We start from the raw sequence: 16933 nt of genomic DNA on the forward strand, positions 1-16933 counted from the left end.
TATATAGAAATGCTGATGATTTATGTGGGTTTATTTTATATCCTGCTACTTTGCTGAATTTATTAATTGTTTCAAAGAGTATTTTTAGATGATTTACTTGGATTCTCTAAGTATATCATCATATCATCTGTAAAGAATGAAAGAAAGCCTCATTGCCAACTCTCCTTCAATTTCTATTTCTTCTCTAATTGGTACAGGTAGCACTTCAAATACTATATTGAATATTAATGGTGATAAGGAGCATCCTTGTTTCACCCCTGTTTTACTGGAAATGCTCTGAGTTTATTCTCATTATATATATATATTTGTGATGGTTTTAGATATATACTATTTATTATTATTATTATTATTATTATTATAATGAAAATTCCACTTATTCCTAAACTTTCTAGTGCTTCAATAGGAATGATTGTTATATTTTATCAAAGACTTTTTCAGTATCTATTGAGATAATCATATGATTTCTGTTGGTTTTACTATTGATATATTCCATTATGTTGTTTTTCCTAATATTGAACCATCCCCTGCCTACTTGCTAGAAATCCTACCTGATCATGGTGTATTATCCTAGTAATAACTTCATTGCAAAAAATTTTATTTAAGATTTTTGCATCGATATTCATAGGGATATTGGTCTATAATTTCCTTTTGGTTCTTCCTGATTTAGGTATCAGTACCATGTTGGTATCATAAAAAAGAATTTGACAGAACTCCTCCTATTTTTTAAAAATAGTTTATGTAGAATGTAGTTTATGTAGAATAGGAATTAATTGTTCCTTAAAGGTTTGGTAGAATCCATCTGGACCTGGGAGTTTATTGGTGTTTTCTTCAATTTCTTTTTCTGAAATAGAGTTATTTAAGTATTTGATTTCCTCTTCTATTAATCTAGGAAGTTTGTATTTTTGTAAATATTCATCCATTTCATTCAAGTTATCAAATTTATTATCAAACATTTCAGCAAAGTAGCTCCGAATTATCACTTTAATTTCCTCCTCATTGGTGATTAGTTCATACTTTTCACTTTTGGTATTGGTAATTGATTGTCTTCTTTCTTTTCTTTAATCAGATTTACCAAATTTTGTCTATTTTATTTTTTTCATAAAACAAGCTCAGTTTTATTTGTGAGATAAATGGTTTTCTTGATTTCAATTTTATTAATCTCTTCCTTGATTTTCAGAATTTCTAATTTGGTATTTAATTGTGGAGCTTTAATTTGTTCTTTTTCTAGCTTTTTTTTTAGTTGTATGTCCATATCATTGATCTCTTCTTTCTCAGTTTTATTCTTATAGACATTTAGTGATAAAAATTTTCCCCTCAAAACTGCTTTTATATTGATTACAAGTCTTATTATTTGCTAAGGTGTCTATTTAAAAGATCAGGCTTTGGTTTAACTCATTACATTAGAATTTTAGTATGATGTCTCATTAGTATCATTTTCTTGGATATAATTTATGATTATTCTATTATTTGCTCTCTATGATTATTGAAGAATTTAGGTTCTGGAGGACTATTTGTTTTTTCTCCCTCTGTTATAAACTTTTTCTCCCTTTTTGTTACTTCAATGTATTTTTTAAATTTCTCTCAACTCATATATTTGGATTTCAAAATTTCTTCTTAGCTATGGTTTTCTCATCAGAAATGCTTAGAAGTTCTTTATTTTATTAAAGATTCATTCCCCTCTCTCATGTATTACATTCAGTTTTCTGGGATACATTGATCTTGGTCGTCAATCTTTACAACCTTTTTTCTTCCCTTTTGCAATATCAAATTCCTAATTTTTTCTCGGACTTTATAGATATACCTACCAAGACCAATGATACATGAATGCTTACTTTCTTACTAAATCACAGTCTTCTTTTTCTTTAATGTGTAAGATCTGGAGTTCAGTTATAGTGTTCCTAGTAGTTTTCATTTTAGGGTTTCTTTCAAGAAGTAGCCAGTAGAACATTTCTATTTCTCTTTGCCCTCTCTTTCTAATAAATCTATAGTGTTTGTGGTTTCTTGAAATATGGTACCAATTTTTGTTTGTTTTGTTTATGATTTTCAGGTAGATAATTCTTACATTATATATAAACTTGTTTTCAAGGTCAGTTGTTTTCATAAAAATACCTTAACTTTTTTCTTCTCTTTCAGTCTTAAAATTTTATGTATATTTTGTTCTGAATGTCCATGACTTGTGCAAGATTTTGTAATCTCTATGGAAAAATTTTTAGTCTCTCATCCAGAGATCTCACTTCATTTATAATGTCCCATTTTATCTATTTCATCTATTCCCAGAAATGTTTGTTTGTAAAGTTTCAGAATTTGTTCTCCTTTGTTCAGTTCAACAAAGAACCTAGACTCTCAGACCAATGATATCAAATATGTTTTTTTAAGAATCATTACTGAAAAAATGTTTAACCTATTTTTTTTTTCTTATGAAACAAAGGTATTTTGATTATCCCTTCTACTCAAAAGAGAGGGACTGTTATGAGGCAATAAAACAAAAAAAATTATCTTAACAGACAAGGAAATGGAGGTCATTCCCATCTGACAACAAGGATGAAAATAGTCATTTTGCCTATACTTTTCTGTGAGTGGGTAACTCCTGATGTAGAACTGTCATGAGATTGGTTATAATATGTTTAACTGGGGGTGGCTAGGTAGCACAGTGGATAGAGAACTGGTCCTGGAGTCCGGAGTACCTGAGTTCAAATCCGACCTCAGAAACTTAATAATTACCAAGCTGTGTGGCCTTGGACAAGCCACTTAACCCCATTTGCCTTACCAAAATAAATAAATAAATATAATATAATATAATATGTCTAACTGGGATTTCTGTGCCATAGTATTTGTATAATGCACATTTCTTCATCAATTTGCTCCAGAAAAAGTTTTGATGTTCTTCATTAAACTCTTCTATTGTTAACCACATAAGGATGTCACAGAATTACAGACTTGTTTCTTCTTTATATTGATTACAAGTCTTGTTATTTGCTAGTGTCCCTTTAAAAGAACAGACTTTGGTTTAACTCACTACATTAGAATTCAGTTCTTTATTTATACTACAAATTTACTTGCATTCATTATTTTTTTCAAAAATGCCCTACACAGAATGCATTAGAGGATGAGGGGTTGGCTTTATAGTGAACATGAAGCATAGAATTAAATGGTTGGTGATTGCTTTTCTGCTTTCATCTTTAAAAATTACTTTCTCCCTTTTAAAAGATATCATTTCAAAGTAATCCAACAGAAGACTATTTCTGATTAAGCCTATCTTAGCTCTTCTGTATTTTTCTATTGTTCCCCAAACTGAAAAGAACTTCATCTTTCTGAGACTCAACTTTTTTCATCTGCAAAATAAGAGGACTGAATTAGATGTCCTTAAAAGTCCTTTTCAGTTCTGTGTTTGTAATTCTATGATCCTTCGGATAGTGACTAAAATGTTATTCACCATTATTTTTCTATTTCCCAAGGTATCTAGTTTGTGAATATGTGGCAAAGAGCTCATGCCCCCAAGTTCACAAGGCACTAAAGTATTTCTCGGCATCTTAGACCGCCAACATACTTTTTTCAGTATCTGCACACCATTTTAATTTATTAAGCTGAAATTAGATAGCAAAAGTCATGATATCCCCACCCAGAAATATATACTTTTTCCTCCCTCTACCACACATTGAATCTTTTAATGTTAACCTTGCTATGCCTTTTTTCTGATTGGGAAGGCTATTTATTAGGAGCCATACAAAATAAACACAAAGAGTTCACCATAAAATATGACAACCACTTTAAATAATGTTGACTTAATTAAACTTTAAACTTTATTTATATATTTTATGGTCATAGTGTGAGCTCTTCTCGGATGTTTACTTCAGTGAAAGATCCATCATGTGAGGACCTTGAAAGGAATTAATCCCCGTAGCCCTGGCACAGAACTTAGCTCCAACAATTCAGATCTAAATATTTAGTGATGGATGATCCCTGTTTATAGAACCGAGGGCAGCATGACATTTAAATGGGATCTGTGCTTGCTATAGCAAGACCGTTGTTGAAAAGAAATTGGAAACTGAAGCCATGCCAACCATCGGAAGTTGATAAGTCCATTTCTTGACTGTTGGGGTTTCCTCCCCCTCTTTCAGCCAGTTCTGATTTTGAAGACTTCTTCACAAACATTACAAATGGTTTTCCAAACTAGAGGTTCTGCTGACTCTTGAACATTTTCTAGTGCATCGCATGGTTAAACTAATAGCCTTGCTGGGTGTCAGCCAAAGGTTACAGGCCTCTCAAAATATTCCTGGAAGAAAAAAAAAAGTTTATCACCGAACTGAAGTTTCTCATTAGTAACCCTGTGTTGTCTAATCTGCGAAATTACATGATTAACTCTTTTGCAGAGACAGCTTCGGCCAAAACTTACAATCCCACAGGAAGTTATTAAAAGTATCACCAAGATAATTTCCCTGCTTTGTACTTAGCCTCTGGGGTAAAGGAAATACATCATTAGAAGAATACTTTATAATAAAACCATAGATCACTCACATTTATTAAATGACTGTCAAAAGGATTATTATTTTTTTTAATTAAGGACTATGTGATTTTAAAAACAAATAAAAAAATCTTGAAAGGAATTCTTCCTTTGTTTTTTTGAAGAGAAATCTGGAGCATGCCTTTTTTTCCTCCCTCCATTTGCTTTAGTCAATATTTTAGTGTATCTCTTCTCAAATACATATATCTTAACTTATAAATATATTTTCTTGGTAGTTCAGATGTTCTCTTACATTAAAAAACATTCATTACAATTGAAAAGCAAGAAAGACAGGAATTAAGGAAGGCCAAAAGGAAAAAGTAATGGTAAATATTCCATTGATGTTATATGAACAAGTCAGAAAATTTTATCTTTAATATCTGTGTGCTGCAAGAAATGATAAGCTGGTTAATATTAGCAAAAAACATAAAAATACTTACAAGAAATGATAAAAAGTGATATGAGCACCACCAAGAGAAGATTGTATATAGTAACAACAATATTGTTCAAAGAACAACTGCAAATGACAAGTTATTTTGAATATTATAAATATTCAAATCTACTACAAGTGACTTAGGAAGGAAGATAATTTCAACCTGCAGAAAAAGAACTGACAAATAGAAATATGCATGCTTTTACATAGATACACATATACACATATAAATGCTATCCTTCTCTACTCTGGTGTGAGAAAGGAGACATTTAGTAACTTAAAATGAAACATAAATTTTTTAAAGAAGCTAAGAGTGAATCATATATGAGTCATGTAAAACTCAAGTTTTATTACAGAGGCTATATTAGTTTCTTTTGAGTGATATAAGCACCTTCCTAAGAATAAACATAGCACCTGCCTCTTAAGAGAATCTCAATTAAATGGAAATATTCTAGGTGACTCATTGTTGTAGCAATTGAGTGCAAGAATAACTACCTGGGAGAAAAAATGGTTTTAGCTTATTCATACAAATACCTCACAAATATGTGCAGCTGTCCCTTGGTACTTTAAAATACCTAGCCCAGTGCCTGGCAATATTAAGTGCTACATAAATATTAGCGGTGGTAATAATAATAATAATTGTTATTATTATTATAATTATTATTATACTTTTTCCTTAATTTCTTGTAATATGTCATGGTTCTGAAACCTATTCTAACCCAGAAAGAAAGTGGTAAGTTTATTTTCAATGAAGATGTTGTAAATTAATTTTTCTATCTTAATCTATGAAATGCATTGCTGCTTAGAAAACCATGATCTGACAAGGGTAGTGGGAAGTAGATGAATATTTCTGGGCAAGCTCATTCACATGCCTCATTCACAAATAATACATTTGAGTCTGCCTGATTAGTCCTACTGCTTTCCTACAGTTCCCCAGATAAACTAAACCAAAACCCACCAAATTGTTTAGTGTGTAGAGTATGCAAATTTCAGTGTTTGAGATCCCAAATCACTTACAATTGATTTTGGCGGAAATTTGTAAAAGACTGGTTAGGTTTTGATGTTTTTTTGCAAAACCAGATCTCCTGGCATTTTTCAGGACCTGACTAGAAGAGTTGTGAATACTGGACAGCTGAGAAAAAATTCCAGCTTCAAATATGTTTTTGTGCACTGAGATCTAAGAATAATGATTAGTAAAAAGATTCTGTAGTAATAACTTGATATTTCTATAGTTTATTAAGGTTTGTGAAGCTGAGGCAGGAGGATGGAGCAGGACTGGAGTTCGGAACATTCATCTTCCTGAGTTGAAAACTGACCTTAGACATTTACTATCTGTGTGATCCTGGGTAAGTCATTTAACCCTGTTTATTTTACTTCTTTAGCTTTAAAATGAACTGAAGAAGGAAATGGCAAACCATTCCAGTATATTTGCCAAAAAAACCCAAATCAGGTCACAAAGTATCCCACATGGTTGAAATGACTGAACAATAAGAGAGGGGCTTGGTATTCCTTGTCTTATGTTTATCTCATAACATCCCTCTGAAATAGATGCTCTAAGTTATAATTTTCTCTGAAATGCTGAAAGGGGAGTTGAGACTCCAAAAAGACTGTTACTTGCCCATGATTACACAGTTATCAAGATCTGAACCCAGGTCTTCCTGAATCCAAGTCTAGCATGCTATACACTATACTACTCTGCATTTTCAAAAGAAAATAGAGCTATTCATTCATAGACCAATTTTCATTATCTCTATCTACAAGCTTTTATTTTAAATCATTCAAAATATCACATTTAATATTACAACCAAACAGTTGTAATGGAGAAAAATGGTAGCAGAGATCCAGGAGAGTTTTGCTGTTTTTGAAATTGTTTTCTCTATTGGAAACCTAATTGTGTTAAATTTATAAAAATCTGTCTAGTTTCCACTCTTGATGCTATTTTTGAAGGGACAGGTAAAGAATATGATATCAAATTGTAACTTTTCTCTCTTCACTTTTACTGGAATGTCTGAACAGCTTCTATATAGGATTAGTTAACCGGGCTCCTGGAGTCAGTTCTGAATTGTCTGGGTAGGCAGCCCCTTAGGTGGTATCATTTGAAAAATGCTGAAAGATTTCTAAGCATCCTCATCTCCCTCACCAGTTTCTTCTGGTTCCTGGAATTTCCACAATTAGTTCTCTGAGTTAAGGAAAATGAGAGACCCTATTATCTAGGAAGAGTATCAGAATCATAGAGCAACACCTTAGTCAATATTTTAGTGGGCCTCTAATAAATTAGATCACAGAACAAATAGTCTGAGAAACAGATGGCAATAAGAAAAATTTTGTAATTTGAGATGTTCCTGGAAAGGGTTAGGCCTCCAATGAGGCAGCAACCTAATGGTCCTAGATAACTGGGAATGGAGCACATAAAAAGAGAGGATGGATGAGGATTATAGAATTCAGGTCTGGAAGTTACTTGGAAAGCCTCTATTCTGACCCCCTAATCTCATAATTCAGCAAACTGAATCCTAGAAGTGAAGCAAGTTAATTTCAAGGATAAAATTCTGACTACAAATACAATATTCTTTTTAAAATGTTTTGTTTTATATGACCTTCATTTGTAAATCTGTCCTCCTTTGTTTTCCTGTACCTATCACTTCCAACAAAAAATAAAATTAAAGAGGAAAAAAACAGATAAAAATATTTTGTTATTCACTCATTTTTCAGTGGTGTTCAACTCTTTAGGTTTTCTTGCCAGATGATGGAATGATTTGCCATTCCCTTCTCTAGTTCATTTTACAATAGGGAAACTAAGGCAAGCACTGTTAAGTGACTTGCCCAGGGTTATACGGTTAGTATTTGAGGCCAGAGTTGAACTTCCTGACTAGAGAGCCAGTTATTTATCCACTACACAACCTAGCTTCCCTATTCAACAATGAGCCAATCTATTGAGTTTTTCAATATATGCAGTATTTCCATATATACTCCCTACCTTTACAAAGGGAGGAAAAGTATTTTTCTCTTCTTTTCTTTCAAGATAAGCTTGGTCATCTAATGTCCTTCCTTCAGACTTCACCCACCTTTGCTACTGCTGTTCCTACATTTATTACTTACTAGTATCACCATTTGGCTTTTAGATAACTTTAGATTACTTCGTAACAAATAGTGGAGCATTGAAAGAAAATCATCAAGAGCACTATCTTATATTCACTAATTTAGAAGCAATTGCGTGGCACACTAGACCAGATTCAGGAAGACCTGAATTCAAATCCAGCCTCAAATACTTAACAGGTTATGTGACCTTGGGCAAGTCACTTACTCTCTATTTTCTCCAGCTTCTTAAAGATTAAAATGAAGATAATAGCATCTATCTTCCAGAGATGTTAAAAGAACAAAACAAGATGGTATTTTAAAATGCTTTGCAAAATTTTAAACATTATATAAATGATATCCCTTTGGTATTATTACTAATAAAATTATTCAACACCAATAAATTTGGAAGCTATTAAACTAGTTCAGCTGTCTATGTGTATTAAAGACCTGAGACCATAGATCAAGATGACTTCATTGTCAAACCTGGTGGTATAAATACATTTCCCATTACTAAATGAATGAAGCAATAAATCAAAAGTCTACTTTTATTATATTAAGTTTAAACTTGTGTAAGGCAACTTGAGTCAACTAATCATCAGTTATGAGTTCAGTTCCAGGTCTCAGTTAAGGATGGAGTTTAGATGCACTACTAGAACTAATGACTGTCCAAGATAGGTGAGAACAGGAGGTCATCTATTCCAAGCATTTTACAAAGCAATAAATGAGACACTGAGACCATAGTTACACAGGTAATAAGTAGCAGAGGTACAATTTCTACTTAGGTTGTCCTCAAATTCTAAGCTGGAACATCTTTAGTAGTTCTCCCCCCCTACTTCTGACCTTAGACACTTACTAGCCCTGTGACCCTGGGGAAGTCTTTTAGCCCTGTTTGCCTTAGTTTCCTGATCTGTAAAATGAGCTCAAGAAAGAAATGACAACCACTCCAGTCTTTTTGCCAAGAAAACCTCAAATGGAGTCATGGGGAGTCAGACACATTTGAAAAAAACTGAACAGCAATTGTTTCTTTGCCAAGAATGCTCAATAGAAACGTGGACCTTTTTCCTATAATCCCTCTCACCTTTAGATTCCTAAACACATTGTGGAACATCAAAGGATAAACCTTACTTTTGATAGGAGATTGCAAATAGTCCTCAAATATGTGATGCTGTTTTCTGTGGCTTATGTTGATCTTTAACTTATGGAAGTAATATGTCACAATTCTGAGACCTTTTCCTAACCAGACAATTTTTTCCAGTCATCTACTGTTTTTTTTTTCCTTTCCCAAAACAGCAGAACATTTAGTTAAGTGTTTGCATGCATAGACTTCCAAGTTACAAGCTTGTCTAGAGTCAGTCAGCACTTCATATACTTCTCTGACTAGGAGATCCACCTTGAAAACTCAGTGTCCAAGGGGAGGTGATGTAGCAGGCTGCCAAATGGACAGGTTTTTACTGAGTTTCTAGTAGGATAAATCACCAAAATGTATAGCCCTGTGGCAACAATTTTTGTTAACATCTCAAAGTGTTTTGAAGTTACAAAATAAAGAGAAAAGATCAAAGAGTGGTGTGTAATGTCTCGCAAATGAGGCCATGCTCTTTCAGTTATATTACGAAAAGTCAGTCAGAAGATGAAGTTACAAGTCAGTCAGGCTACAAAATTATAGTTCATCTCAAGATAGGATAAACACTGTTTACCTTATGGCATTGATTTTATCTAAACCAACTAGAAGATGGAAACAGAGGAAAGAAAAGCAATTCCAGAGATTCTCATGACTAAGTCAATTCATAGAAGGATTCTGTCACAAGGGTGAAAAAATTTTTTCCAGAGAAACATAAGCTCCTATAGAGCAGAACTTTAGTATTCCTAATGTCTAATATATTGCCTGTAAAATAGTAAGTATCTAATAAAGGCTTAAAAGAGTGACACAATGTATAGAGCACCGAGTCTGGAGTCAGGAAGACCTGAACTTAAACTCAGCCTGAGACAAATGCTGGCTACATGACCTTGGGCAATCTTGTTTACCTCGTTTTCTTCTTTTTCTGTAAAATGAGCTTGAGAAAGAAATGGCAAATCACTTCTATGTCTTTGGCAAAGATACTGGAAATTCCCAAAGTGTCAGAAATGACTAAAAAGATTAAAAACAAAAACAATAAATGATTGTTGAATGAATGCAAAATGTTTCAGAATGATCAGCTTCATCTGGACTTTTATAAGCAATAACCATACTAAAAGAAGCAATAGGTCATAAGACCACACTTTGAAGCAACTAAGATCCTCATTTAATTCAAATAGTCTAAGAACATTATCCAAAATACAAAAATAAAAATCTTAGATATGATTTATATTCATTACTAATCTTTTGTCCTGGGTCATTTTGGGAGGTATCTTTGGTACCATTGGCATCATTAAAAATCACCTTTGTATTAATAAGTGAAAATAATGGATCACTAATCACATTTTTATTGTTTTGAAGTCATACTAATTGTGAAGTATGCTTTCTCCTAATTTATTCTTTTGCTTTTTATTTTTTATTTTTTAGGTTTTTGCAAGGCAGTGGGGCAAGGCCACACAACTAGGTAATTATTAAGTGTCTGATGTCGGGTTTGAACTCAGGTCCTCCTGATGCTAGGGCCTATGCTCTATCCACTGTACCACCTAGCCAACCCCCTCCTAATTTATTCTTAAAGGTAGAAAGATATGAATGGTTAGTATACCAAACAAAAATTAGGCTTCATCTCCTACTTTTTAAAATAATATTTTATTTTTTTCCCAATTACACAAAAATATTAGCATTTCTTTTTTTGAAGTTTTGAGTTCTAAATTCTAAACCTCTCTCCTCCTCCCATCTGCCTGAGACTGTCATATCCACTTTTGACAGTTATTATCTGTACAGGGCTATAGACCTTGTCATTGCAAGCTAGTTTCTTTTTATTTTTAGTGGGGTTTTTTGGTAAGGCAATGGGGTTAAGTGGCTTACCCAAGGCCACACAGCTAGGCAATTATTAAGTGTCTGAGACCAAATTTGAACTTAGGTACTCCTGACTCCAGGGCTGGTGCTCTATCCACTGCGCCACCTAGCTGCCCCACAAACTTGTTTCTTAATTTGTAAAATAGACATAATAATATCAGTAGTCTCTTAACCTATCAGAATCTTAGGGAACTCTCTAATACTTAACTACAAACTTATGGAGGGTTGACATGTGCCTCATAGAACGAGTTCTAAAATCCATCAGACTTCATATATATACATATATATATATATTCTTTTTCTAAAAAAATTATTTATTTTGAATTTTGCAATTTTTCCTCTAATCATCTTGCTTTCCTCTCCCCACCTCCCACAGAAGGTAGTCTGTTAGTCTTCACATTGTTTCCATGCTATACATTGGTATATGTTGAATGTTATGAGAGAGAAATCATATTCTTAACAAAAAAATAAAGTATAAGTGATAGAAATATTTCATAATAAGATAATGTTGTTGTTTTTTTTTTAATTAAAGGTAATAGTCTTTGGTATTTGTTCAAACTCCACAATTGGATACAGATGGTATTCTCCATGGCAGGTACTCCAAAACTGTGCCTGATTGTTGCACTGATAGAATGAGTAAGTCCATTAAGGTTGATCATCACCCCATGTTGCTCTTAGGGTGTACAATGTTCTTGTTCTGCTCATCTTGCCATCAGTTCATGCAAATCCTTCCAAGCTTTCCTTAATTCCCATCTCTCCTGGTTTCTAATAGAACAATAGTGTTACATCATATACATATACCACAGTTTATTTAGCCATTCGCCAATTGATGGACATTCACTTAATTTCCAATTCTTTGCCACCACAAAACAGGGCTGCTATGAATATTTTTGTATGAGTGATGTTTTTTACCATTTTTCATGATCTCTTCAGTGTACAGAAGTGTATAGAAGTGGTATTGCTCAATCAAAAGGTATGCACATTTTTGTTTCCCTTTGGGTATAATTCCAAATTGCTCTCCAGAAAGGTTGGATGAGTACAGCCCCACCAACAATGTATTCGTGTTCCCAGATTTCCCACATCCCTTCCAATATTGATCATTGTCCTTTCTGGTCATATTGGCCAGTCTGAGAGGTGTGAGGTGATACCATGAGAGATGATTTAATTTCCATTTCTCTAACAAGTAGTGGTTTAGAGCAATTTTTCATATGACAATGGATTGCTTTGATTTCCTCATCTGTATATTGCATTTGCATATCCTTTGACCACTTGTCAACTGGAGAATGGTTTATTTGTTTTTTAATTTGACTCAGTTCTTTGTATACTTTAGAAATGTGTCCTTTGTCAGAAATACTAGTTGTAAAAATTGTTTCCCAATTTACTACATTTCTTTTCTTCTTATTTACAGTGGTTTTGCCTGTGCAATAGCTTTTTAATTTATTGTAATCTAAGTTATCTAGTTTGTTTTTAATGATGTTCTCCATCTCTTCCTTGGTCATAAAAGACTTTATATATTCTTTGTTTTTAGGTTTTTTGCAAGGGAAATGGGGTTAAGTGGCTTACCCAAGGCCACACAGGTAATTATTAAGTATCTGAGGCCAGATTTGAATCCAGGTACTCCTGACTCCAAGGCTGGTGCTTTATCCACTAGGCCACCTAGCCACCCCGACTTTATATATTCTTAAAAAGAAATAAAACTTTTAGAGTTATGTCATCAGCATACCTGTTTCTCAATACAAAGGAAAATAGGAGGAGTCCATTGTATCAGGCCCACCAGGGGGAAAATAAACCAATAGCTTCACATCAATATTTATTCCAATAGAATCATTGGCACTGGCATTGACATACTTTCTTCCCATGAAAAAACTTGCTTTACTCGGTCTTCCTCTCTGCCATTGCTAATATTTATTTCTTTCCAATTTTTCAAACTTCCTGATAATTTCAAATATGCATAATATGCATATGTAATATGCATGTCCTAAGATTATGTTTTTCAAAGTCTGACATTTGTGCTGCAAGAGTAGAAATACATTCAACATCTTAACAGCTGACAACTTATTATTAAATGATCATAGAAGAGAACAAGGGAGGGAGTGTGATGCAACATACAGAATAAAAATGAGGTTATGCCATGTATCTGATCAGCTGTAAGGAATCTTTGTTCTTAAATGTCAACAGTTATTATAGTTTAGAAGATGAAATTCATTGGGTGAATGATTATGACTTCAATGATGTAGACATTTGATGATATTCTTGCTGCTAAAAGCAAAGCCAATAACTTCTTGGCATGAAAATGATAATATGATTCTTTAAAAGGTTATAAAATACAAAAGGTGAGGTGCAATTCTGTAGCTGATTCATGTTAATAAAGATGAACTGGTTGATGAAGTAAAATGAGATAATGTGTGTCAAGTGCTGTGCAAACTTTAAAGCACTATATAAATGTCAGTTATTTCATTCTTCCCCTGTTTATGTCAGATGGAGCATACTTAGAAATGCTCCAAGGACAAGTAGCTATCCTGTGATTATACTTGTTGTTTTGAGTTCAGTAAACTATTATGCAGATGGATAAAATGATTGATTTTTTGTGACAGAAAGTATTAGGGTGCAGGTTCATCTTTTGTTGCTCAGCCAAAAGCACCTTCAAGGTAACTTAAAATGAGAATGATGGGAATGATAAAGGTTTCTTTCTCTCATCACAATTTCTGATATTAGCTTTCTTTTTAAAAAAGTTTTATTTATTTAAGGCAATGGGATTAAGTTACTTGCCCAAGATCACACAGTTAGGTAATTATTAAGCGTCTAAGGCTGGATTTGAGCTCAGGTCCTTCTGACTCCAGGGCCTATGCTCTATCTACTACATCACCTAGCTACCCCTGCTATTAGCTTTCAATATTTTGGAGAAAATTTTATTGCCTATGGTTTGGAGTATGGTAGTATTCATTTACAATGTACAACAATTTTTGTATGTTGATCGTGGTAATTAACAAAAATTTTATTTGAGATAATGGTTTGGTTAATCTATAATTTAATTTTCATGGATATTTTGAGGTTTCTTCTTGAAGTTTGCAAACTTGGCTATAAGAATTATGTAGTATCTGATATGTAATTCCAATAATTCATATTTTTGCATCTATTTGGCAGGTGTTAATTTTGGCAGCCTGAAGCAACATGTTGCACCATTTCTACCATTTTTATTGAAGCCTTTGTGAAGGAATCCAGACTCCTTACAATTGACCTTTCTGAAGTTTCTGGAAGCAATGATCTTATCCTAAATGCTAACATAAATATCTGCTATTCTATTAAAAAAAAATCTTGAATTAGGTCATTTGCTTGCCCTCTCTTTGTTTAAATCTGTTCTTCAGTCAAGTATGAATCTTCATGTTCCCATTCGGGATTTTGTTGACAAAGACACAGTGGTGGGGGTTTATCATTTCCTTCTCCAGCTCATTTAATGATTGGGAAACAGAGGCAAACAGGTTTAAGTAACTTGTCCAGGGTAGCTAGAAAATGCCTAAAGTTGGATTTGAATGTAGGAAAATGAATCTTCCTGACTCCAGACCCAGTATTTTATTCACTGAACCATTTATCTACCTTGTCTCTAAAGCAGACATTTGATTTTACAATATCTAAGACTCCACTGGAGAGTAAACCAATGATAACAACTTTTAATAAGTCGAGTGACAATGGACCTCTTAATAGTCTTTATTATTTCTCTGTCAGGTGATATCTGTTTGATAAGGAAATATTTCTATTTTTTTTTTACTATTTTATTTATCTTCCAACTACATGCAAAGATAGATTTCAAGAATCTTTTTTACAAAGTTTTGAGTTTCACATTTTTCTCCTTCCCTTCCTTCCCTCTTTCCTGTGATAGAAAACAATCTAATCATAGTACATGAATTATTGTGATAAATATATATCCCTATTAATCATAATGTGAATGAAAAATCAAATAGAAAGAAGGTAAATAAACATTAGAGAGGAAAAAATAATGCATAAGACATCTTTTAAAAATTGAAGATAGTAAGCTTTGGTGTGCATTTAAACTTCACAGTTCTTTCTCTGGATATGGATAGTATTTTCCATCATATTGGAAGTCTTTTAGAACTGTATTTGATTATTTTACTGCTGAAATGAACAAGTCTATCATGGTTGATCATCGATAAGTGTTGCTATTCATATTTACAATGTTCTTCTGGTTCTGCTCACTTCATTCAGCCATCAGTTCATGCTAGTCTTTCCAGAATATTCTGAAGTCTCATCCCAAATAATTTCTTATAAAACAGCAGCGTTCCATCACATTCATATACCACAATTTGTTCAGTCATTCCCCAATTGATGGGCATCCCCTCAATGTCCAATACTTTGCAAGTACAGATTTAGGAACATGAGGGTTTTTTACCCTTTGTTGTGATCTCTTCTGGATACAGATCTCATAGTAGATAAAAGGGTATACACAGTTTTATCACTGTTTGGACAAAATTCCAAAATGCTCTCAAGAAAAAATTGGATCAGTTCACAACTCCACCAATAATGCATTAGAATCCCAGTTTTCTCATATCCCCTCAAACATTGATGAATATGTTATTTATAGTTATTTTGGTCAATCTGATAGATGGAAGTTAGAACCTCAGAGTTGTTTTAATTTTCATTTCTCCAATCAATAATGATTTAGAGCATTTTATATGACATAACTTGAATTTCTTCATCTGAGAATTTCATATGTTTTGGCCATTTATTATTTGGAGAATGACTTGTATTATTATAAATTTGATCCAGTTCTCTTTATATTTTAGAAATGAAACCTTTATCAAACACTAGCTATAAAAATAGTTTCTCAACTTACTGCCTTCCTTTTAATCTTGGTGGCATTGATTTTATTTGTTATTTTTTAGGTTTTTTGCAAGGCAATGGGGTTAAGTGGCTTGCCCAGGGCCACACAGCTAGGTAATTATTAAGTGTCTGAGGCTGAATTTGAACTCAGGACCTCCTGACTCCAGGGCTGGTGCTCTAGCCACTGCACCACCTAGCTACCCTGATTTTATTTTATTAAAACTTTTCAATTTTTAAGTTATCAAAATTATCCATTTTACATTTTATAATGTAAACGGTCATAAACCATCCCCCTTTCCATAAACATAACAGATAAACTATTCTATATTTTTTGAATTGCCTTATGGCATCACCTTTTATCTTTAATCCTGTACCCATTTTGACCTTATTTTGGTATTAGGTGTGAGATGTTAGTCTTTGCCTAGTTTCTGCCATATTATCTTTCAGTTTTCCCCAGAAGTTTTTATCAAGTAGTGAATTCTCATCCCAAAGCTAGAATCTATGGATTTATCAAACAGCAGAAGACCATAAGCATTTATTACTGCTTCTTTTGTACTTAATCTGCTTCACTGATCCACCACTCTATTTCTAAGTTAATACCAAACAGCTTTGATGACAGATGCTTTATAATTTAATTTTAGATCTGGTATGCTATGCCACATTCCTTTGCATTTTTTCAATAATTTCCTTGATATTCTTGACTTTTTGTTTCTCCATATGAATTTAGTTACTATTTTTTCTAACTCAATAAAGTAATTTAATTTAAGTAGAATTGACATGTTTATTAAATTAGCTCCACCTACCCATGAGCAATTGACATTTGCCATTTGTGTGGAAAGTATTTTTTGTTGTTATCATAAAGTTTCTGAGTTGGTCTTTGCAGATAGACTCCCAAATATTTAACTGCTTTAAATGGAATTTCTCTTTCTATCTCTTGCTGTTGTGTCTTGTTGAAAATATATAGAAATGCTGAGGATTTGTGTGCATTTATTTTATATCCTGCAACACTGCTAAAGTTGTTCATTGTTTCAAGTAGTTTTTTAGGTGATTTTCTAGGATTCACTAAGAATACCATTATGTCATTTGCAAAGACTGAGAACTGTATTTTTAATTATCTACT

Source organism: Macrotis lagotis, chromosome 5 (assembly GCF_037893015.1).
Source record: "Macrotis lagotis isolate mMagLag1 chromosome 5, bilby.v1.9.chrom.fasta, whole genome shotgun sequence".
NCBI lineage: Eukaryota > Metazoa > Chordata > Mammalia > Peramelemorphia > Peramelidae > Macrotis > Macrotis lagotis.